General features: G+C 40.0%; 1 protein-coding gene across 5 annotated transcripts in view; it reads right to left on the reverse strand.

The window, feature by feature from the left end:
- Positions 1 to 22,857, reverse strand: part of PLAGL1 (PLAG1 like zinc finger 1) — a 124,809-nt gene that overhangs the window by 64,104 nt on the left and 37,848 nt on the right. For 2 of the 5 annotated variants that reach the window (XM_058435608.1, XM_058435609.1), the window contains exon 2: positions 383 to 438. The exons of 1 other annotated variant lie outside the window; for it this stretch is intronic. The gene's annotated coding sequence lies outside the window, so the exon portion shown is untranslated. Of the gene's footprint in view, positions 1 to 382; positions 439 to 3,665; positions 3,832 to 22,857 lie in introns of those variants that run through there. 2 more of the 5 variants (XM_058435611.1, XM_032160844.2) reach the window with 1 other exon arrangement.

The raw sequence follows: 22,857 nt of genomic DNA on the forward strand, positions 1-22,857 counted from the left end.
TAGTTTGCCAACCCTTGATACAAAGCAAAAATAAAAAACAAACAAAAATTCTTATACATGCAACATGGATGAATACAATGTGAACAAAAGAATAAACTGTATGACTCCATTTATATGAAGTTCAAAAACACTTGAAAATAATACATGGTCATAGAAATCAGGACAGTAGTTGACTGGGGGAAGCGAGTGGCTCCATTGATTGGAAGGGGCAGAAGGAATGAAAATGTTTCATGTGTTTATCTGGGTAGTAATCACAAAGGTATATACATATATAAATTTCATCAAGCTACACACTTTTTTTTGTTGTACATAAATTATAGAACTAAAAAACGTATGTAGAATTCAACATGGATAAAAAATATATTAAATACATTAAATCTACCTTAAAAGATGTGGGTGATAGAGTGAGGAAGTCTAACAGAAGTCTAATCATAGCTCCTAAAGGAAAGAATAGGACAAAAATGTGTGAAAATAAAGAGATAAAAGACAAAACTTTCCTGAATTAATGAAACATAAACCTTAGAGACAGGAGATTTTATTATATATATACATTTATATAAATATGTTTAATTTTATATAAACTCTACAGTGAGATTATAATCTATATATAAAGTGTATGTCTATGTATTATATATATACACATACTTACATACCTTGCCTCAAAAGTCTGTGAGTACAAATTATTCTTGATGATACAAGGAGCAGTTAAAACCATAAAGCAATTCTCAGATTTCAAAGAATTGGTGGCCTTGACACGTATGCTAACTACAGTGCAAATTAGAAATCAGTAACAAAAGGATAACTCATAAAACCTTCCACATTGGAACTAGACTACTTTCTACAAAGCTCTTAGGGGAAGAAAAAATATCACAATGAAAAAATTTTAAATTCTTAGAACTGAACAATATACTACATAGAAAGCAACAGTAAATGAAAATCTGCAGTATTTTCAGATTACAAATAAACCAGGATTAACAGCTTGGTAATAAGCCCAAACATATTTGGGTACTGTATGTGACAGAAGTGGCACTGCTAATCACTGATATTGGGACAATTACCTTTTCAAATGGGAATCTGAAAATGAATTAAGCTTGATCTCATAACATAAAATATATACATCTCTACATATACATGTCTCAGGTAAATTAAAGAACAAAATGTGGACAAAACATACACTTAAAAATTCTTAGAAAAATATTCAGAATACATTTCATTAATACTAGAGTATCTTAAGACAAAAAGCATAAAGATTAATGTCTACAGTTTAATATCTGCAAGTACATAACAAATATTTGTTTTCCAATATAAATTTCTGCAATGATGGAAATATTCTGTTCTATAATGTATTATAATGTAAAATATATAACATAATAAAATATAATAAAATATAAAAGTCATATGTGGCTAGTGAGCACTAAAAATATGGCCTGAAAGAACTGAGGAACAGAAATTATTGAGGTAAATACAACATGTTAGCATCTTAAAACGCTGAAAGTCTGTAAAGTTCTGTGATTTTTATATACTTTTTAGTATTTCATTTTTCATAACAAAATTTGATTTTAGCTAAAATTACTATATAAAATATTCCAGTTGTGTACAAAATATGTAAATGTGACTTTTGGGAAAGCAAACGCACCAAATGATATTTTCTCCTAAATGCTTTTTGAAAATTATAAATTAAGTTATAAGAATATATGAAGAATAATTTAATGAATACTGACGTGTCCACCATGGAATTTATGAAATAAAACATTACTGATAAATTCCCTAGGTACTCCTCCCTGAGCAAGATTTTTTTTTCTAAAAAGAAGCCAGGAAATAAGAACAGACGGAGAGCCCTAGACTCAGGCTTCTTCAGTTTGCGACACCCATATTTTAACATATTTGGGGGGAAATGTAACATTCAAACCTAGTGTGTATCATTTAACAAAGAGTTACAAAGCAAACACCCATGTAACCATTGCACAGGTCAGGCAATAAAGCATTTCCAGCATCTCTGAGCCCCTGACCCTCTCCTCCCCACCAGGAGATGACCATTAGCTTGACTTTTTTTCTTTACTACTTTTAATGCCTATATATGCATCCCTAAACAATAGCTTTGCTCCGTCAGGTTCTGAATTTTACATAGATGATATCACACAGCATTCTCCGGCAACTTTTTTTTGGTTCAACACTGAAAGGCATTTGTGTTGAAACACAAAAATACTTCATTGGCCATTGTACAGTGTGCCCTTTTTATGACTGGTGTATAATTTATCTTTCTCCTTCAGGTGGGCATGAAGGCGGCTTCCAGTTTTGTGCTATTACAGTCAAACTTCTTGTACACGTCTGCTTGTGGACATGTATTAAAATTTATCTAGGGCAGTGGCTTTCAAACTTTTTTGTCCATGACTCATACTAAGGAATGACGTTTTACATCATGACACACATTTGTGTATGTATGAAACTGAGGAGAGGGAGAGAGATTCATAAAGCGAACACCCCTATGACCTGAGAGACACTGATGTTCTATTCTCCGTCTGTGTTTTACAAATTCTGATCATCCACTTAAATGACTTTACGACCCACTAAAATGCACTTCAAATTCTGAAAAACATTGTTCTTAAGGATGAATACCCAGGCGTGCAACTGCTGGATCAGGAAACACGGACATCGGACGTCGTCAACTTTTCCAGATCCTTAACTGTTAAATGTTCTTATCTAAGCGCATATAAATTTACCACTATTTAACTTCAGAGCGAAAAGCGTGAAACATCAGAGAACATTTTATCTTTTCCCTCGGTCATTAAACAGTATTAATCACTTACCATGTGCTAAGTAAGCAATCTCTGGGCCCAGCGAGACCGGTGGGTTAATACGCGGAGGGGCTGAGGGGGAGGACTTAGGGGACCAGGACCTCAGTGAGGCCCCAGAAAGCACCCGGGAGAGGCCTCCGATCCTGTCTGGGAGGGAGGGGTTAGAGGAGGATTCCTGGAAGAAGGAGGACCTAAGCTGGGTGTTTCTATTTTTGATTTTTATTGGTTTCCTAAAACATGAAAGTAACACATTTGATGAGAAAAAATATTCAAAACTACAGGAGTATATTCAGTAAAAGGTAGAAATTCCCACTCCGCCCTCAAAGTTGGATGCAGAGACTAACCGAAGTTGCATTATCAGCTGTCCGATCTAGGAAATTTTTAGGACCCCATGTTTTTGAATACTTTTAAGAGTATGTCTGATACAGTCTGTAATACTAAAGCATCAAAATAATCATATTTTCCATAAGAGACGAAAGTGCAAACAGTTACTGTCTAGTCCCATTATTACTTTGAACAGACTTTTTCTTCTTTTCCTTGTTCTGTTTTTTTCCTGGCCCATTGGCGAGGTTAGAGCGCCAGGTTGTAAGAATCGGGTCTATGGACCGCATACCACACAGGCATGAACGCCGCTGGCAGCAGCGTCCAGGGCGGGCCGGCGGCACTCGCAGTGGGGCTGCCTAGGTTGCGGGTGACGATCTGCGGGGTCCCGCACCCGGCCCCGCGGAGCCTGGACCTGCACGTAGGCTGCGCGGCAAAGGCACACCCTCCTCGCGGCCGCGAACCCAGCGCCGTCCTCGCAGCGCGGCAATGCACGGCCACCGCTGCCCCCAGCCCGCCCGCCGCGGCCGCGAGCACCCAGACACCTACCCTGCGGGGCGACGACCCCCGGAGCTCAGGCGAGGCCGCTCGGGCGTGCCACCTCCGCGGCCATGACGGCGACCCGGGGAAGTGCCCCGCGCGCCAAGGCCCCGCGCTGCTGGGCTGTGAGCACGGCTGCCCTGTCCGTCCGTCCAGCACCCGCCCGGAGAGTGAGGCCAGAGCACGCCCCAGCCGTGTCTAAATCAAGGCTCGGGGCGGTACCGACGGGCTGAATGACAAATGGCAAATGCCGTGGGCTTTGCCGCCCGCGGCAGCCAAGAGGATGGCTGCGCCGAGGAGGCTGCGCGCAGGCGGGGCTCGGGAGCCGGAACGGCGCGGCCGCGAGGAGGGCGCTGGGGCCCCTGGCGGGGGCGTCACGTGGCAGGAGGAGGCCCCGCCGGGGAGCTGGGGGTCGGCGGCCGAGGCGGGGGAAGTTGTGCGGCACCCACACGTCCTGCGGGCCGGGTCACCAGTGGGGGCAAAGCCAAGGTCGCCCAGGTACAGCGCTGGCGCAGGTAGACCCGAGCCGGCCCGGGGTCTGCAGCTGGGCCTGCTAGCCGAAGTCTGCGCCAGGATGAGCCGCCCGAGCCCAATCACACATGAGAAACGCGACAGATGTTGGTACGCTGCAATAGGCCAAACTAACTTACCTCCTGTGCCAGCAGCGCCCAAGTGCAGCTGCCCAAAAGTGAGCACTGACCGTGAGCCAGGCACTGTCCTAAGCACTTTGCAGGTAAATACGTGTAATCCTCACAGCAACGCTGGGAGAAACACCCGTCTCACAGCTGAAGAAACGAAGAGGTAGAAAGGGTGGACAGAAGTAATTGTCTAATTACGGGATCACACTATGTCTGCTTCATGTAATTTCAAATTTTTCAATGTTACTGGAATTTAGAAAAATAAACTGAAGGGAATCTCTATTGCTTTCTTCCCTAAAAGACGTGCTTTTTAAAAGGCCTATAAGCGTTACGTAAAAAGATTAAGAGAGGTGTAAGGAGCTCACTACACGTTCGGGTTTAGACAGTCTCATAGCTCTGAAAGATGAGGTTAATTAGCATCATACACCTCCACCTACCTTTACCCCCTGCCTCTCAATTTCCATTACTTCTGTTACTTTCGGCTTACTAGCAATGAGAACATTTGCAATTGCTCTGCAACTTTATTTTTCCAGATGTTGTCTTAATTCTATCTTTAAATGAATTTGATATTCACTGTAACTTATCCATCCCTGAAATTTTATTTTTATTTAGTTCTTGATAGACTTCCTTCATTTTCAAGTCATATTCCTAAGGAGGGTTTATAGAGTGCTGCCATGTTTGAGAAGATCTGGTATCTTTCTCTATACATAAATAAAAAGTGAGTTGGGTAAATATTTTCAATTCACACCTTCCTTCAAAACCTAACAGAACAAGATGGCAATTGCTTTATTTTTTTATTATACTTTAAGTTTTGGGATACATGTGCAGAACGTACAGGTTTGTTACATAGGTATACACATGCCATGGTGGTTTGCTGCACTCATCAACCCGTCATCTACATTAGGCATTTCTCCTAATGCTATCCCTACCCCACTAGCCCCCCACCCCTGACAGGCCCCAGCGTGTGATGTTCCCTTCCCTGTGTCCATGTGTTCTTATTGTTCAACTCCCACTTATGAATGATAACATGTGGTGTTTAGTTTTCTGTTCCTGTGTTAGTTTGCCGAGAATGATGGTTTCCAGCTTCATCCATGTCCCTACAAAGGACATGAACCCATCCTTTTTTATGGTGGCATAGTATTCCATGGTGTATATGTGCCACATTTTCCTTATCCAGTCTATCACCAGTGGCCATTTGGGTTGATTCCAAGTCTTTGCTATTGTGAATAGTGCTGCAATAAACATATGTGTGCATGTGTCTTTACAGTAGAATGATTTATAATTCTTTGGGTATATACCCAGTAATGAGATTGCTGGGTCAAATTGTATTTCTGGTTCTAGATCCTTGAGGAATTGCCACACTGTCTTCCACAATGGTTGAACTAATTTACACTCCTACCAACAGTATAAAAGCATTCCTATTTCTCCACATCCTCTCTAGCATCTGTTGTTTCCTGACTTTTTAATGATTATCATTCTAACTGGCATGAGATGTTACCTGATAAACAACTTCAGCAAAGTCCCAGGATACAAAATCAATGTGCAAAAATCACAAGCATTCCTATACACCAATAATAGAGAGCCAACACGAGTGAACTCTGATTCACAATGGTGACAAAGAGAATAAAATACCTTGGAATACAACTTACAAGAGATGTGAAGGACCTCTTCAAGGAGAACTACAAACCACTGCTCAAGGAAATCAGAAAAGACACAAACAAATGGAAAAACATTCCATGCTCATGGATAGGAAGAATCAATGTCATCAAAATGGCCATACTGCCCAAAGTAATTTATAGATTCAATGCTATCCCCATCAAGCTACCACTGACTTTCTTCACAGAATTAGAAAAAACTACTTTAAATTTCATATGGAACCAAAAAAGGGCCCGTATAGCCAAGACAATCCTAAGCAAAAAGAAAAAAGCTGGAGGCATTACGCTACCTGACTTCAAACTATACTACTAGGCTACAGTAACCAAAACTGCATGGTACTGGTATCAAAACAGATACATAGACCAATGGAACAGAACAGAGTCCTCAGAAATAACACCGGTGACACATCTACAACCATCTGATCTTTGACAAACCTGACAAAAACAAGCAATAGGTAAAAGATTCCCTATTTAATAAATGGTGTTGGGAAAAACTGGCTAGCCATATGCAGAAAACTGAAACTGGACCGCTTCATTACACCTTATACAAAAATTAACTCAAGATGGATTAAAGACTTAAACATCAGACCTAAAACCATAAAAAGCTTAGAAGAAAACCTAGGCAATACCATTCAGGACATAGGCATGGGCAAAGACTTCATGACTAAAACACCAAAAGCAATGGCAACAAAAGCCAAAATTGACAATTGGGATCTAATTAAACTAAAGAGCTTCTGCACACCAAAAGAAACCATCATCAGAGTGAACAGGCAACCTACAGAATGGGAGAAAAATTTTGCAATCTATCCATCTGACAAAGGGCTAATATCCAGAATCTACAAAGAACTTAAACAAATTTACAAGAAAAAAACAACTCCATCAAAAAGTGGGCAAAGGATATGAACAGACACTTCTCAAAAGAAGACATTTATGTGGCCAAAAAACATATGAAAAAAGCTCATCATTACTGGTCATTAGAGAAATGCTTCACTGATTTTTGACACACAAGATTTCTGTGGAAAGAACTTAATCCCATGTAATTTTCCCCTTGGAGGTGGCTTGATTTTTCTGCTTGGATACCTGAAGAATTCTTTAACATTAATGTACCCTTTAGTATTCTTATCTGGGCTATGCCTCTGTGTCAGTTATTCTAGATCAATTTCCCGCCCCCAGCATACAGTATTATCTTCCAATTTATAGATTATGTTCTTTTCTAATGTCCCATGTATATTATATATCTGAATAAGCTGCTTTTTCAGGGCTGAGTGTTGTTTCTATCTACTTGTTCTGTGATCCGAGGTTTTTCAGACAAGGAGAGGTGGGGGAAAAGGGGATGTGTGAATTCAGCTCAGACAGAGTATAAAGTTTGCTGGAGGAACTCAACCTTCACATCTGAGATTCCTTTAAGTCCTCTGGCAGCTGGACTTCAAGCTAGCCAAGGGAATATCCCATGCCTCAGAGTTTCAGTTCATTTGTTCAGTTCAGCACAGTATCCCAGAAAGTGGGAAACCTTCCTGCCTCTGGCAAGATCCAACAGTGGTATGCAAAGGTTCCTCAACATCTCACAGGTGTGCCCTGCCTTTCCACATTGGGGGACATTTGTGAGAATTCTTAGGATTTGATTTGATCATGTTATTCCTCAACACGTCTTGCAGCGGTGGGTGGAGGGCTGGGCAGACATAGGTTCATCTGGAGACAAAGCACGCCTCCATAGAATCTTCTGTTCTCTTTGTTTTTGCTATCAATTCTCAAATTTTACATTATAAGGTTGTACTTTTTTCTTCTTTGGTTGCAGCATGTAAGTTTTTTGTTGCTTTCTTTCCTTTGGGTGATTTAGTGTTCTGTTTTGTTTTTGAGACAGAGTCTCGCTCTGTCACCCAAGCTGGAGTACAGTGGCGTGATCTCGGCTCACCGCAACCTCTCTGCCTCCCGGGTTCAAGCAATTCTCCTGTCTCAGCCTCCTGAGTAGCTAGGATTACAGGCGTGCACCATCACACCCGCCTAATTTTTGTATTTTTAGTAGAGGCTGGTATGGGGATGCTGGTTCGGGGGGAAGTTCGCCATGTTGGCCAGGCTGGTCTCAAACTCCTGACCTCAGGTGATCCTCCTGTCTCAGCCTCCCAAAGTGCTGCGATTACAGGCGTGAGCCACCATGCCTGGCTGATTTAGTGTTATAATTTTGATTTTTTTAGTGCTTCCTTATGCCATCTTTATCCAGAAGTCAGTCAAGCAGTCTTTCTTTCTCACTGGTAATGAATTATATGAAATCCTTTTTTATCTTTAGGTTATTTCCACGGTGGTCTCTTTGAACATGACTATGTTGACCTGGTAGCTGTGACACACTCTTTTTCCCCTGAGCTTTCCCTCAGTGACACATGCTTTGGCATTACAGCATGCCCCACCAAAGTTTCTGGAGCAGGGGTTGCAAACTCAAATCTCTACAAAGTTTAAAACAATGAGGAACAATGGGACTGTGGTAAAGTGAAAAGGACATTCTTTGCGTAAGGGGCAGATGCTCAGCTCAGGCCAATGGCTGCCATATTTGAATTCAGGGCAGGGTTGCCACATCTGCATAATTTTCAAGGGAAGTATGCTATCTAACATTTTAATATAAAATCTCCTAATTTTGGAAACACTGCAGAGGCCACATGAAGTATTTCTCCAGGTCAAAGTGGGTCCTGGTCAAACTTGGGTCCAGTTTGACCCACGGGGTGCCAGCGTGGTCCCTGTTGTAGAGAGAACCCCTCAAGACAAATTCCATAATCACACTTTTTCTCTAAGTATTTGGAGATTGCATTTTATTCTGCAGACTACTGAATGACTTCTTAACATTTCTTCAGCAAATGCAGAACAAGAAAATTCATGCTGACACATCTATAAGTTGATACAATGTGTCAGGACCCAACACTTTCAGGAACAGGTGTTACCAGGGGTAACAGCTATGATGGGGCTAAAATTAATACCACATGGGCAGTCAATCATACAGATTATGCCCACATTAACAAAATAATGGAGAGGGGAAATGTTATTTTCAATTGATGCAAAAAGAGCATTTGACAACTACACCCCATCCTGAAAAAAACGACAACTAGGAGTGGAATGGAACTTCTTTAGCCTGATAGTGGCTATATTTTATCCTATCGCTGCCATAACAAATTACCACAAACTGGTGGCATAAAACATGAAATTTATTTTCTGAGTCCTAGAGGCCAGAAGTCTGAAATCAAGATATCAGCAAAGGCCGCAGGCGCCATCTAGTGGCTCTAGTGGAGATTCCTTCCTCACGTCTTCCAGCTTTTGGTAACCACTGGCATTCCCTGGCTTCCTCGGCTTCCTTGGCTTGTGGCCACAGCATGCCAATCTCTGCCTCCATTTTCACAACGCCTTCTCTGTGCGTGTCATGTGTTTTCTCCTGTGTGTGTCTCTCTTATAGGGGTAGATGTCACTGTACTTAGGACTCACTGAAATAACTGAAGGTGGTCTTCTCATTTCAAGATCCTTAGTCACATCTGCAAAGACACTTTTATTCAACTCAGGTTACATTCTGAGATTCCAGAGATTAGGACACAAACAAATATTTTTGAGGGTCATCAGTCAGTCCTCATGTCAAAGTTGACACGGACAAAATCCATGTCAGCTTTGCTATAGAAATTGACAAGCTGATTCTAAACTTTATATGGAAATGAAAAGAACCTAGAAGAGAAAAAATAATCTTAAAAACAAAAACAAAGTTGGAAGGCTTATGCTATCTGATTTTTAGGCCTACTATAAAGCTAGACTAATCAAGACAATAGGGTACTGGCTGGGCGTGGTGGCTCACACCTGTATCCCAGCACTTTGGCAAGCCGAGGCGGGCAGATCACTTGAGGTCAGGAGTTCAAGACCAGCTTGGCCAACATGGCAAAACCCCATCTCTACTAAAAATGCAAAATTTGCCAGGCATGGTGGTGCACACCTGTAATCCCAGCTACTCAGGAGGCTAAGGCAGGAGAATTGCTTTAACCTCAAGGTGGAGGTTGCAGTGAGCCAAGATTGCACCACTGCACTCCAGCCTAGGTGACAGAGCAAGACTCTGTCTCAAAAAAAAAAAAAGACAGTAGGGTACTGACATAAGGGTACCGACAGTAGGGTACTGACAAAAGACAGCAGGGTACTGACATAAGAAAAAACAATAGTGTATTGAGTCCAGAAATAGACCCACACATAAGATCTATTGGGTTTTGTTTGTTTGTTTCGAGACACAGTCTGGCTCTGTCGCCCAGGCTGGAGTACAGTGACATTATCTCGGCTCACTGCAGCCTCCACCTCCCAGTTTCAAGCGATTCTACTGCCTCAGCCTCCAGAATAGCTTGGACTACAGACAGATGCCACTGCACCCAGCTAATTTTTGTATTTTTAGTAGAGACGGGGTTTTGCCACATTGCCCAGGCTGGTCTCAAACTCCTAGGCTCAAGTGATCTGAGCACCTCAGCCTCCCAAGGTGCTGAGATTACAGGTGTGAGCCACCGTTCCCAGCCTAGATCTATTGGTATTTTGACAGAGGTATAACATCATTCCATTGGAAAGAGATCAATGGTGTGGGAACTGGTTATCTATAAAGAGAAAAAAATAAACTTCTACATGCATTTCACACCATTCACAAAAAAACAAATCAAGTGAAATCTCAGACCTAAATAAAAAGCAAGAACTATAAAACTTCAGAATCACCTTGTTCAATACAGTACCCATAAGCCATGTATGGCCATTATGTAGCTAGACCAAACTGAAATATGCTACGAATGTAAAATATACTCTGGCTTTCAAAGACTTGGGATTTTTTAAAAATGTAAAATATCCCATTAATTTTTATATTGATTACATGTTGAAATAATATTTTAGATATATTGGATATAATTCAAATTAAACTATTTTTAAAACGTGGCTACTGGAACATTTTAAATTACCTATGTAGCTCACATGATATTTCTGTTTGACAACACTGTTTTAGAAGAAAACCTAGGGATAGGCAGAGACTGGCTGGACAGGACACAAGAAGCAATGACCCTAGAAGAATAAACTGGCAATTGGATTTTACTAAAAATAAAATCTGATCTTTAAAAGAGACCATTAAGGAAAAAAATGTAAGCCACGTGGGAAAAAGTCTTCACGATGCATATATCTGACATAGGACTTGCACTAAAATATTTGAAGAACTCAATAATACAATAAACAATACACTTCACTAAATAAGACATGTGAAGGGCCAAGAAGCCCAAGAATGACATTAAACATCATGTTCCCAATGATTAATGCAAATCAAAACTATAGTGAAATACCACTACATACCCACTGGAAAGGCTAAAGTTGAAAAGACTGACAATACCAAGGGTTGGTGACAATGTGAAAAAGCTGGAACTCTCACACATTGCTAGAAGAAATATAAAACGATACAGCCACTTTGGAAAACAGTTTGAAAGTTTCTTATAAAGTTAAACATACTCTTATTATATGACCCAGCAATCTCAGTCTTAGGTATTTTATCCAAGAGAAATGATAACATGTCTGTGGAAAGACTTAAATGCAAATATTCATATTCTCTCCAAACTGAAAACAACTCAAATGTCAGTAATAAAATGGGCAAATTGCTGATACAGTCAACACAGATGAATCAAAACAACAACACTGTGCGGAGTCAAAGAAATCATATTGTATTAGTCAGGGTTCTCTAGAGGGACAGAACTAATGAGAGATACATATATGTGTGTGTGTGTGTGTATATATATATATATATATATATATATATATATGAGTTTATTAAGTATTAACTTACATGATCACAAGGTCCCACAATAGGCTGTCTGCAAGCTGAGGAGCAAGGAGAGCCAGTCCGAGTCCCAAAACTGAAGAACTTGGAGTCTGATGTTAGAAGGCAGGAAGCATCCAGCATGGGAGAAAGATGTAGGCTGGGAGGCTAGGCCAGTCTCCCCTCTTCACATTTTTCTGCCTGCCTTACATTCGCTGGCAGCTGACTAGATTATGCCCACCAGATTAAGGGTGGATCTGCCTTCCCTGGACCACTGGCTCAAATATTAATCTCTTTTGGCAACACTCTCACAGACACACCTAGGATCAATACTTTGTATCTTTCAATCCAATCAAGTTGACAGTCCGTATTAACCATCATAATATGTAAACAACACATGGCCCCATCCATATGAAATTTTAGAAACACAAATTTATAGTCTTTGTAAAGCAGATCAATAGTTTTCTACAGTGGAAGGAGGGGAGGTGTTGCAGAATTTTACAAGCTGATAGAAACGTTCTACCTCTTGGTTAGTAAGAAGATTACACTGGGGCTATGTATTTGTCATACTGCACTGAATGATACACCTAAAATACATCCATTTGATTACATGCAAATCATACTTCAGTAAGTGTCATTAAATTATTTCCTTTCTTATTTGGATAGGATGAGGAGAAATCACATGAGATTGATTTTATCTCTATTACCAGCAATTTGAATTAGAATTGACCTTCGCTATTTTTTTTTGTTGTGAGCTTTCTCATTAGCACTCTCTTGTGCATTATCAGTCTGTTTTCTAACCTGCGAGGGTGTCAGTGGCAGAGGTGAAACCTGACCTAGAGCCTTCTCTTGGACTCCTAATCCAGTGTTCTTTTATAATAGCAAGCAGCCACAGGGAGCAGCCTCATTATGGCATTTACAGTCTGTCAAACAGATTGTGTACCATAAAAACTCGAAAAAATCTTTTAGTATGTGCAACTCAACAGATATTCAACAAATGCTTAGATTTAATTTTCTCTAATTGCAATATAAATAACCCTTAAAAATCTATATACATCCGTAGTTTTTTTTTAAGGCTCATCGCTTCTGGCCAAACTACCTCTTGCTGGTCTTATTGCTGGCCATCCTCAAACTTCAAGTCTCTTCTCCTTTTTTTGAAACTGTAATCTTGGCTCAGAGGATTCCTGCCCCCTTCCCTCCTCTTGCCACTGTTTGCAATGGCTTCTCCATCTAGGTATCACTTCCCTAACAAGGGCTCCCATGAGAACATCTTAAAAGTTTTCCCCAAGCAAAACTGACTAATGTCCATTTCTATCTTCAACTGACTGACATTCAGTCAACATAGAAGACTCACAAGGTGAAGTTTGGTGCCTCTACTAAAATGTCCTACTTTATGTGATAAAGTTTTTCCATGTACTCATTATCGAGCCTGCTCAAGGGAGGACTTTGGCACCTGGCTGGTTAAATGCCTCTGTTAGTTGCCCCGTCATCCTGGGCCAATTAGACAACCATGTGGGTGATTTATTCAATAGCCTAGTCTTAGAATTCCTTCACTTCCTCCTAATGGAAAACCTCCTCTCCATTCAAACAGCTCCCTGAATCCATGGCAACCCCCTAGACTTCAACAATCAGGATCTGCTCTCCCCTGAAAATCTTCAACTCCAAAATTCCCACCTCTGATCATAACTTCCTGCTCTTCCTGGTTTCTCACTTTCTCACTCACAGGATGTTTACTCTGACTGCAGTAAGACTCTCCAGTCTCCTTCACTGGACTCCCTCCTTGTTTCCACTCCTTCCCTAGCCAGGCTACACCACAAAGTTCAAGATTGTAATCATTTTCTCACCACTGTCCAGATCTTGACATCCTGTCTTTGCACCAAACTAAACTCCAAAACTCCAGCCCCACTAATGAATGAGCAAAGAAGGAATAATTTAGAAAAGTTACATTTTGTAGCCATCATAGTAATAATGAATACATGAATTATCAATGGATGCTGAAACTACTGGGGGGAACATTGAAGAGGAATAGGATATTTACATAGTCTATATAGTCTCAAAAAAGTTAAAGAAAGAAATCCTATCATTTACAACAACATGCATGAGCCTGGAGGACATTATGTTAAGTGAAATGAGTCAGATACAAAGACAAATACAGCATGGTCTTTCTTATATGCAGAGTATAAAAAAGTGAAACTCATAGAAGTAGACAGAGAGTAGAATGGTGGTTACCAGGGGCTGGAGGGGGTGAGAGGATGGGGTAGTGGGTATTGGTCAAAGGACACAAAGTTTCAGTAAGGAGGAATAAGTTCAAGATTTCCAGTGTACATTATGGTGACTATAGTTAATATAATTTACTGTATAGTTGAAAATTGCAGATTTTAGTAAGTAGTCTCACCACAAAAAATAAGTATGTGACATCAGGGATTTGTTAATTAGCTTGATCTAGCCATTTGGCAAGGCATACAAATATAAAAACACCGTAGACACCATAAAATATATCATTTTTATTCATCAATTTAAAGAAAAATAATTTTTTAAAAAGTGATGTTCACTCTAACATCTAAATTCTCTCTGCAAGAACTTTAAAAAAAGTTAATATCACCAATAATGCCACAAATTGACATGTACCTCCTAATGCGATATACTGATCAAGACACATCACATATGTAGTATTCCTGCCAAAGACGCACAGATTAAATCTTAATGATGGAATAATTAGATGAACCAAAATCGAGTGACATTAATAAAGAGCCAGGCACAGTGGCTCATGCCTGTAATGCCAGCAACTTGGGAAGCTAAGGTGGGAGGATCACTTGAGCCCAGGAGATCAAGGCTGCAATGAGTTATGACCGCACCACTACACTCCAGCCTGGGGTACAGAGAAAGACCCTATATTTAAAACAACAACAACAAACTAGACTATGTTGCAAAAACATCAATGTTAGAAAGACAAAGGCTGAGATTCCAGATTAAATGAGATTACAACCACTAAACTGAATGCAATACTTGATTCTAAAATGATCCCTGGATTTTTAAAAAATGCTACAAAGGCCAGGCACTGTGGCTCACACCTGTAATCCCAGCACTCTGGGAGGCCAAGTGGGTGGATCACGAGGTCAGGAGTTCGAGATCAGCCTGGCCAATGTGGTGAAACACCGTCTCTACTAAAAATACAAAAATTAGCCAGGCATGGTGGTGGGCGCCTGTAATCCCAGCTACTCAGGAGGCTGAGGCAGGAGAGTTGCTCAAACCTGGGAGGCAGAGGTTGCAATGAGCCGATATGGCGCCACTGTACTCCAGCCTGGGTGAGAGAGGGTGACTCTGTCTTGAGGAAAAAAAAAATGCTATAAAGACATTGAACAATTGGATAAACTTGAACATGGGCTCAATACTGAATAATAATATTGTGCTAATGTTAAATTTCCTGAGTGTAATAATAGTCCTGTGGTTATGTAGGAGAATGTCATTGTTTCTAGGAGACAAATGCTGATGTAGTTAAACAATCATAAATCTAGTTTAACCTCAATTGGTTCAGCAAAATAAGTAGGCATTCTATATTACTGAATCTAAGTGGGGGGTAGGGGAGCACATTGTACTGTTCTTCCAGCTTTTTGTTTTGAAAAATTTCAAAACCACAAAAAGTTACTTAAAAAAAAAAAAAAAAAAAAGGAAAAGCCTCCAGCTCAGATTCAGCCACCTGATTATGATGTTCCTTTATTCAAGCTGTTAGGAACTGCTGGAACAACTCCCACAAATGTAGAAATGCATAGCTCCCAACCAAGGTATGCCTAATATTGACCAGAAATCCAACTGAATGTTTGTGTCCCCCTGCAAATTAGTATGTTGAAATCCTAATCCCCAATGTGATTGTATCTGAAGATGGGGCCTTTGGGAGGTAATTAGGTCATGAAGATAGAGCCCTCATGATGGGATTAGTACCCTTACACCAGAGAGCTCACTTCCTCCTTCTCTTCCTCTCTCTCCACTCTGTGAGGAAGCAAGAAGACCGCTGTCCACAAACTAGAAAGAGAGCCCTCACCACACACTGAATCTGACAGCACCCTAATCTTGCACTTCCCAGCTCCCAGACTGTGGGAAATAAATTCATGTTGTTTTAGCCACCTACTCTATGGACACTTCCTTGTTTGTTTGTTTAGATGGAGTCTCGCCCTGTTACCCAGGCTGGCATGCAATGGTGCAATCTCAGCTCACTGCAACCTCCGCCTCTCAGGTTCAAGCGAGTCTCCTGCCTCAGCCTCTCGAGTAGCTGGGATTACAAGTGCAGGTCACCACACCCAGCTAATTTTTTGTATCTTTAGTAGAGATGGAGTTTCACCATGTTGGCCAGGCTGGTCTCGAACCCCTGACTTTGTATCCACTCACCTCGGCCTTCCAAAGTGCTGGGATTAAAGGCGTGAGCCACCACTCCCGGCCCCTTGTTTGTTTTTAATGTTAATTTTATTTATTTATTTATTTTAGAGAGAAGGCCTTACTATGTTGCCCAGGCTGAATTCAAACTCCTGAGTTCAAGTGATCCTCCTGCCTAAGACTCCCGAGGTGCTGGGATTACAGGTATGAGCCACTGCACCCGGCCACCACCCACTCTATATATTTGTTTTATATATATATATATATATATATATATATATATATACACACACAACAAACATATAACTATATATTTATATATTATATAATATATAAATATATAAAATATATATAATTACTATAATATAAAATATAAATATATAAAATATATAATTACTATAATATAAAATATATATTTTATAATATAATTTATATAATTTTATAATTTATAATATAAATATAAAACTATAGATATAAAAAATTTATATAACAAATATATGTATATATGAGCTGGCTAAGACATACATGGTACACATGAGGACACAGTGTTTAGGGAGGTTAGGGAATGTGCCAAAAATCTTCCAGCTAGTAAATAATAAAGTTAAAACTCTCTTTATGATTTCATAGCCTGTGCTATGCTCCTCCCACAAAATCATTGAGACATGACAACTGGGCATAATGTAGAGCACAGAAACAGAACTAAACGGGTAAGAGGTCAAACCTATGCGGTTTGAGCAAGTTCCTAACACATGATACTCGCTGAAGCTGAAAAAAGACTTCACATGCTGGATTTATTTGATAACACTGTAGAGTAGGATAAGAGTCTCTACAAGTTCTATTTCATCAGGAAATTTTAGCAATTATTACTGTATTTTTGTGTTATTGGGCTAACATTAACATCTTTTTCAAAATTATTCCATCTGTAGATAATCTTTAAGGTACTGGACACTTTGTGAACCTTTCTAATACTATGTGGCAGCTTTCCTGTTCTGCCCTTCAGGGGACATTTTTGCAGGGAGAAAAACAACTTTTATAGAAGTGGGACCTGCTTTTTAATGATGGAATAACTACATGGAGGAAGGATGTAGAGAAATTCTACATGCCAAATAGTTTCCTCACCTACCTACAAATGTGCAAAGTTTGTAACACATGGTAAACATGGAGGTCATTTCTGAGATCCATTTGATTTTTCTCCTATTGTGATTTTAAAGTCACTGACAGATTTATTTCATTCTGGCAGGCCATCATAACAGTTGAGCTTTTAGGCAGTGGGAGTAATGAAATTCCACAAAGAAATTAAAGACTGTCATTGTCTGGACCATACAGTTCTTTTCCTTTGTGAAAGCAATTAGAAAGGTAAGGAGATCTAACTATATATTGGTAGCATTCCAGGAAGGCTTCAAATGGTCAGGTAGTCATGGAATCATAGAACTTAAAACTGAAAGATACTGGCTCTCTGGGAAGTAACTTAATATTCCTATTTTATAGATGAGGCAACCCAGAACAGAAAGGCTGAGTAGAAAGAAATAAAAAAGGAGAGGAGAAGATAGCTTCGAAAGAGGTGATCCAACTTTCCTACCTCAGGCAGTTGCAGGGCTTTGAACCAGAGGCTGAGAATCACCGAAAGAATTTTTTAAAAACCAACATTCCAAAGACAAACCACAGATTGGTAGAAGTATTTGAAAATCACGTATCTGAGAAATAACTTATATTAAATATACAAAGAACACTTAAAACTAACCAATAAAAACAACCAACCTAATTAAAAGATGGGCAAAGATCTGAACAGACAGCTCACCAGAAGAGATATGTAGATGGCACATAAGCATATGAAAAGATGTTCAGATCATTTGTCTTTAGAGAAATCCAAATTAAAACAAGATACCACTACATACTTACTAGAATGGCTAAATTTGTTTTTAAAAGTTGACAATACAAAATGTTAACAAGGATGCAGAGCAACAAGCCATCATTGGTGATGGGAATGCAAAATGGTATAGCCACTTTGGAAGACAGTTTGGCAGTTTATTACAAAGCTAAACATAGTGATACGGTTTGGCTATGTCCCTACCCAAATCTCATCTTGAATTGTAGCTCCCATAATTCCCATGTGTTGTGGGAGGGATCTGGTGCTGGTAATTGAATCATGGGGACAGGTCTTTCCCATGCTGTTCTCACGATAGTGAATAAGTTTCACAAGATCTAATGGTTTTATGAAGGGGAGTTCCCTTGCACAAGCTCTCCTGCCTGCCACCATGTAAGATATCTCTTGCTCTTCCACCATGATTGTGAGGCCTCCCCAGCCATGTGGAACTGTGAGTCAATTAAACCTCTTTCCTTTATAAATTACACAGTCTCAGGTATGTCTTTATTGCAGCATGAGAACAGACTAATACACACAGACTTCCCATACTACCCAGCAATCACACTCCTTGGTATTTACCCAATTGATTTGAAAACATATCCATACAAAAACCTGCACATGAATATTTATAGCAGCTTTACTCATAATTGCCAAAAACTGGGAGCAACCACAATGTCCCTCAGTAGATGAATGGACAAACTATGATATATCCATAATGTGGAATATTATTCAGCAATCTAAAGGAATGAGCTATTAATTCATGCAACATCATGGAAGAACCTTAATGCGTACTGCTAAGAAAAAGGAGCAAGTTTGAAAAGACTACATACTGTATGATTCCATTCACATAACATTTTGAAAAAGAGAACACTATAAACATGAAAAACAAATCAAACTCACCAGGAGTTTGTGGAAGGAAGTAGACTGACTGGGTGAACACAGAGGATTTGGGGATTTTTTTTTAGGATAGTGAAGCTATTGTGTATGATGACATAGTGGTGGATACATAACAGCATGCGTTTGACAAAACCTACAGAATTTTATAGCACAAAGGGTAAACCTTACCATATGCAAATCCCAGGATGGAATGCAGACGGCGACAAAAGAATCTCACTGTAATACTAATGTATGGCATAAACTCATTGAAGGGGGGCTGGAGAAAAAAAGGTGCTGATCTAAGTAACTTTGGAAATGAATAAAGACAAAAAGGAACTGTACAAAAAATAAGCACCACACTCTAATTGGTAAAGTTGTTTCCCGTGGGGGTACAAATTAACAGTTCCAAAACCACAGTCCATACACAATGGGAATGGCCAAGTAAGTAATTAGACGGTAGGTGGTGGGAGCTAGGTTTCTCTGTTAGGGAAATTACAGATAAGCAAGAAGGGAAAGCTAGAATAAGCCATGTAGGACTGGATTAGAGTTGGACATCATTATGAACTCATATTTAGTTTTTTTTTTTTTTTTTTTTTGAGACAGTCTTGCTCTGTTGCCCAGACTGGAGTGCAGTGGTGCAATCTTGGCTTACTGCAACCTCCACCTCCCAGGCTCAATGATTGTTGTGCCTCAGCCTCCAGAGTAGCTGGGATTACAGGCACGCACAACCATGCCTGGCTAATTTTTGTATTTTTAGTAGACACAGGGTTTCATCATGTTGACCAAGCTGGTCTTGAACCCCTGGCCTCAAGCAATCGGCCCCCCTCACCCTCCCAAAGTGCTGAGATTACAGGCCTCAGCCACCGCACCTGACCAGCTTTAGAAAGATACATGTGGATATATAAATAATTGTAGCTATGTGTGTATGCACAGGTTAGTATCCACCTATATATTTCCTAGCTCTGTCTACTGAGAAGGCCTACACGCAGTGACACTCTGCTGATGGTGAACACACCTGGTCAGATTTTTATGTCTAATATTATTCCCCAATAAAAGGAACCATGCCCCTTGGAGAAAGCATTCATGCGAGGGGTGGGCAGGGAATATACAAGATGTACCTTGATGATATGGTTTGGCTGTGTCCCCACTCAAATCTCACCTTGAATTCTAATAATCCCCATGTGTCAAGAGCAGGGACAGGTGGAGATAACTGAGTCATGGGGGCAGTTTCCCCCATATTGTTCTTGTGGTAGTGAATAAGTCTCATGAGATCTGATGGTTTTATAAATGGGAGTTCTCTGTACAAGCTCTCTTGCCGGCCGCCATGTAAGACGTTCCATGCACTTCTGCCATTATTGTGAGGCCTCCTTAGCCATGTGGAATTGTGAGTCAATTAAACCTCTTTCCTTTATAAATTAAGTAGTCTTAGGTATGTCTTTATTAGCAGCGTGAGAACAGACTAATACACTTGAGCATCCTGAATACCAGAAAGTAAGGAAGTGCTCAAAAATAAAAACAATAATGGTGGTATGTCAAAAGGACACGAGCCAACCTGAAAGAGTTCCTAGTGACCAAAACTGAAACCATCTGAGCAACCAAATAATTCATGTAGCATTGAATTATAGCCCAAAGTATAAAATAAATATCCATGTATATCAGTATGATCCCATACTGATATAAATAATTGAATGAATAAGTAAATAAATGAGGGGGAAGAGGCAAACCCTGTGCAGGGGAATTTCAAATTTATGTGGACACTCCGCTCTGAAGGAGATGAGGCATAACTCCCCATTCCTTAAGCATAGGCTGCATGTACAGCCCTCCTTCCAAAGTGTACCTTATAGAGGGAGGAGGGGTGACTTTGCCATGGAGAAACCAGACAAACATCACCTCAGCCAGGTGATCAAGGTCAACGTCAACAGTGACAAGTCATAGTCACAGCTGTACCCTTTTCCTTTACTTTTGTAGTCTTCCCCCAAACCCCAGTCTAACCATAAGAAAAAACATTAAACACACCCAAATTGAGGGACTTTCTACAAAATATTTGATCACTACTCTTGAAAACTGTAAGGGTCATCAAAAGTAAAAAGGAAAATGTGAGAGACTGTCACAGCCAAGAAGTCCCTAAGGAGACTTTGTGACTAAATGTAATGAGGAATCCTGGAATAGAAAAAGGAATTGGGGGAAAATGACTAGAATCCATCCAAAGTAGGAGGTTTACTTAATAATATGTATCACTATTGGTTCATTAATTGTGACAAATGTACCATAGAAATGTAAGATGTTAATGCTCGGGGAAACTGGGTGCTAGGTATCTAGAAACTCTCTGTACTGCCTTTGCAACTTTTTTTTTGTAAATCTGAAACTATGCTAAAGTAAAAAGTATATTTTTAAAAAACACCCACCGGACAGGCATAGTGGCTCACACCTGTAATCCTAGCACTTTGGGAGGCCAAGGCGGGTGGATAACTTGAAGTCAGGAGTTAGAGACCAGCCTGGCCAACATGGTGAAACCTTGTCTCTACTAAAAGTACAAAAAAAAATTAGCTGGGTGTGGTGGCAGGCGCCTGTAATCCCAACTGCTCAGGAGGCTGAGGCAGGAGAATAGCTTGAACCTGGGAGGTGGAGGTTGCAGTGGGCCAAGATCATACCACTGCACTCCAGCCTGGGTGACAGAGCAAGACTCCATCTCAAATAAATGAATGAATAAATAACACCTACTTGCCCAAGTTCTACCTGAAGAGATTTGGATTCAGTCAGTCTGGGAACACTGCTACATATATAACACGAATACTAAGTAACAACTAATAATGGACAAAATCTACCTCTAAAGAATTTCTCCAGTTTATCCCAGCTCCTTATTACTTTCCCAACCCATTCATTCATATATTCAATAAGCATTTATTCCTACTGAAATGAAAGAATAAAAAGTATTAGAATCCAACTTATATAATAAAAGACTGGGTTGTTTTGTGTATGTGTGTGTGTCCTGGATTATAATATAAAACGCAATTCTTAATACAGATTTAAAGCCAAAAGAGTTTGAAATCTACCATAATAAATTATGTCCCTGGCCTCAAGGAGCTTCGGTTTAGCAGAGGAAAAAAGGTGAGTAAATCTTAGAGAAAAGATTTTGCTTTAACAATAGCAAAATAGAACTGTTTTCTACGGTTTATACAAAAAAATAGTACTGCGTTAACTAGCTCACAAAATCTTAGCCTAAGAAGTATCATGGCATATTTACACTTATTCATTTATAATTTATTCCACCATATCTCCAGAATTTATAGCAGCTGTCTAGTTAAGATAGTCATCCCTGGCTATGAAATTTAGAGACCTGGGGTTCAACTGCCACATAAATCTTCTATACAAATAGCCTAACAAATTTCTGATGGTATATTCTTATGGAAACCCATGTTTTCCAATAATTCATCTATACAAACCTGACTTGTCCAAATTTCTTTGCTTATTGTTTCAAGTTAGAATAAATATGTATTTTCAATCTCTAGATTACATTCACAAGAACACAGTACTGCTCAAGATCAGTTAGTGCTTAATCCTTTGGATGCCCTGCAAACCACTGTAACTACTGGCAAAGCAGATAGGAACATTTCTTTCTAAAGACAAAAAAATGGTAGCTTTTCAATTTCAGCTTGGATCAATTTGCTTAGACTTCCCAGTGCAAATTAAGCTCATCAATAAAACTTAGTATTAGCATTATTTTGTCCATGTGCAGTGGCTCACACCTGTAATCACAGCACTTTGGGAGGCCGAGGCAGGAGGATCACTTGAGTCCAGGAGTTCAAGACCAGTGTGGGCAACAAAGTAAGACCCCCCTCCCCCACCGACTCTACAAAAACAAAATTAAAAAAATTAGTCAGCTGCGGTGGCGTGCATCTGTGATCCCAGCTACTCAGGAGGCTGAGGTGGGAGGATCACTTGAGCCCACGAGTTTGAGGCTGTGGGGAGCCATGATCATGCCACTGCACTCCAGCTTGGGTGACAAAGAAAGACCCCA

The sequence above is a fragment of the Hylobates moloch genome, unplaced genomic scaffold (genome assembly GCF_009828535.3).
Source record: "Hylobates moloch isolate HMO894 unplaced genomic scaffold, HMol_V3 SCAFFOLD_2, whole genome shotgun sequence".
In the NCBI taxonomy this organism is placed as follows: Eukaryota; Metazoa; Chordata; class Mammalia; order Primates; family Hylobatidae; genus Hylobates; species Hylobates moloch.